The 2,288-nt window shown below is 36.7% G+C and overlaps 1 non-coding gene across 1 annotated transcript; it reads left to right on the forward strand.

Annotated features, from left to right (window-relative positions):
• Nucleotides 1-1,199: 1,199 nt before the first annotated feature.
• Nucleotides 1,200-1,306, forward strand: LOC112915641 (U6 spliceosomal RNA). Its single transcript, XR_003234125.1, has one exon. It is a non-coding gene; the product is annotated as a U6 spliceosomal RNA (small nuclear RNA).
• The last annotated feature ends 982 nt before the right edge of the window (nt 1,307-2,288 follow it).

Here is a 2,288-nt window from a genome sequence, read left to right on the forward strand (position 1 = left end):
ATTTGGAAAATACTTTTCTGAAAACAAAAGGAAGGAGGTGAAGTCCTGAAAGTCTGGGTATTAGCTGGCACGAACGCTTAAAAGGAAGGGAAAAACAACTCTTCCTAATAGAAGCAGAGGAGTTTGAGCTTCTGGGGAATACTTGAGAGGGGAAGAAAAGTGAGCTAAGTTGATGGATATATGGGAGAAGGCCAGAGAGAATAAACCTCTATGGGCATGATCCCTAAGAAAGAACTTAAGAAACCAGTGATGTCTTACAGGAATATGAAATGTGGCATGCCAAAAATTCTTCCTTGTCCTCTACAATAGCTCAAATGAAGCCCAGATTTCTCACTAATATTTTAGCATGAGCCAATTTTTATGTGGAAGATCTGAGTTCTGCATCTCGGATGACACAAAATAAAACAAATTGACCATATGGGGATGCAATAGGTAAGAAAAAGGCAGTTCCTATTGGTATCTTGGTTACATCTTAAGACCGCCATACCCAAGTTCTCTTACCACTGTCTACCAGCCAGTGGCAATGAAGGAGAAATACTCTAATCTTATTCTAAAAGAAAATACTTGTTCTAAAAGAAATACTCTAATCTTATTACCAGCCAGTGGTAATGAAGGAGAAATAAAAAGCACTTTTAACAGAAGAGTCAACAATAGAGACCAAGGGAAATTTGCTAGATTTTTTTGTGACATTTTATTACTTGACACAGAACATAATTCAATATTCTCTAAAATTGTTGTTGCCTATCTCAAAAAGTAGAGTCTACATGCCCACAAACTCATATCTTTTCCCAAGCACACAAATAGATGATACTTCCCAGTTTCTGTTGCAATTAAATGTGTGATAAGATTGAGTTCTAGCCAATGAAATATGGACATAAATGACTTAAGCCACGATTAGCCTGAAACAAAAAAAGTTCCCATGTAAGATCTTTGGATCTTCTATCTGATTGAAGAGGTCTTAGAGGACCTAGAATAGGGCAGGGTCTGCACCCCACCCCAGATACTAGTTAGGCCTCCAAATTAGAGCTACCAAAATGGGACTATTGAAAGATTGAGAAATAAATGCACTATGCTAGGCCACTGAAATCCAGTACTTAACTATTAGAGCAGCTAACACTACAACTTAATTAACACCAAGAATCTTAGTTTTCACTACAAGAAAAGATTCCTATCTTTTGATGCTTAAAATCATGGAATTCATGCTCACTTCAGCATCACATTTACTAAAATTGGAACGATACAGAGAAGATTAATGTGGCCCCTACACAAGGATGACATGCAAATTTGTGAAGTGTTCCATATTTTTTACCCCAAAGATACAGATATAATGAAATGACAGGACACGTGCACCCAATGTTTATAGCAGCAGTGTCCACAATAGCCAATCTGTGGAAGGAGCCACAGTGTCCTGCAACAGATGAATGGACAAAGAAGATGTGGTCTATAGATACAATGGAATATTACTTAGCCATCAGAAAGGATGAATGCCCACCATCTGTGTTGACATGGATGGAACTGGAGGGTATGATGCTGAGTGAAATAAGTCAATCGGAGAAAGAATTATCATATGGTTTCATTTATATGTGGAATATAAGAAATGGTGAAAGGGACTATAAAGAAAGGGGGAAACTGAGTGGGGGAAAATTAGAAAGGAAAACAAGCCATGAGAGACTCCTAATTCTGGGAAACAGAGTTACAGAAAGGGATTTGGGTAGGGGGAAGGGGTAACTGGGCATTAAGGAGGGTACATGATGAGATGAGCACCAGATGTTATACTATATTTTGACAAATTGAATTTAAATAAAATTTGATTTTTTTTTTAAGTCACAGAATTCTGGAGTAAAGAGCAAAATAAGAAATCACTTAGTCTAATATGTTCTGCATTTACCAAACCCCAAGTTTGTCAATAATTCTTCGTGAACTCTCATCCAAGTGGGATTATTCACTTCTGGATTCAGTTCTCACATTCTTTCATTATTTCTAGACTGGGTTTGCTTCTACCTTCCTTGAGTATGATATTTGATATCTTACCTCTTCAGGAATGATGCTTGACTTTAGGTTACTCCAAAAGGGCAATGTAAATTCATAAGCAAATTATGCAAGATTATAAATAGCAAATGTTCAAGGTGCTAATATTGTTTGGGATGAAGTTATATGCCAAACATTTGTGTAAGCATAAAAATAATTTCTATATTCTCCTTCCAGATGAGCAATATCCAGGAATTTAATACTTAGAATATTGGTTCCTATTAAACAGTTACTGTGACTTTCCATGATTCTACCTTGGG

Source organism: Vulpes vulpes, chromosome 14, assembly GCF_048418805.1.
Source record: "Vulpes vulpes isolate BD-2025 chromosome 14, VulVul3, whole genome shotgun sequence".
Taxonomy (NCBI): domain Eukaryota; kingdom Metazoa; phylum Chordata; class Mammalia; order Carnivora; family Canidae; genus Vulpes; species Vulpes vulpes.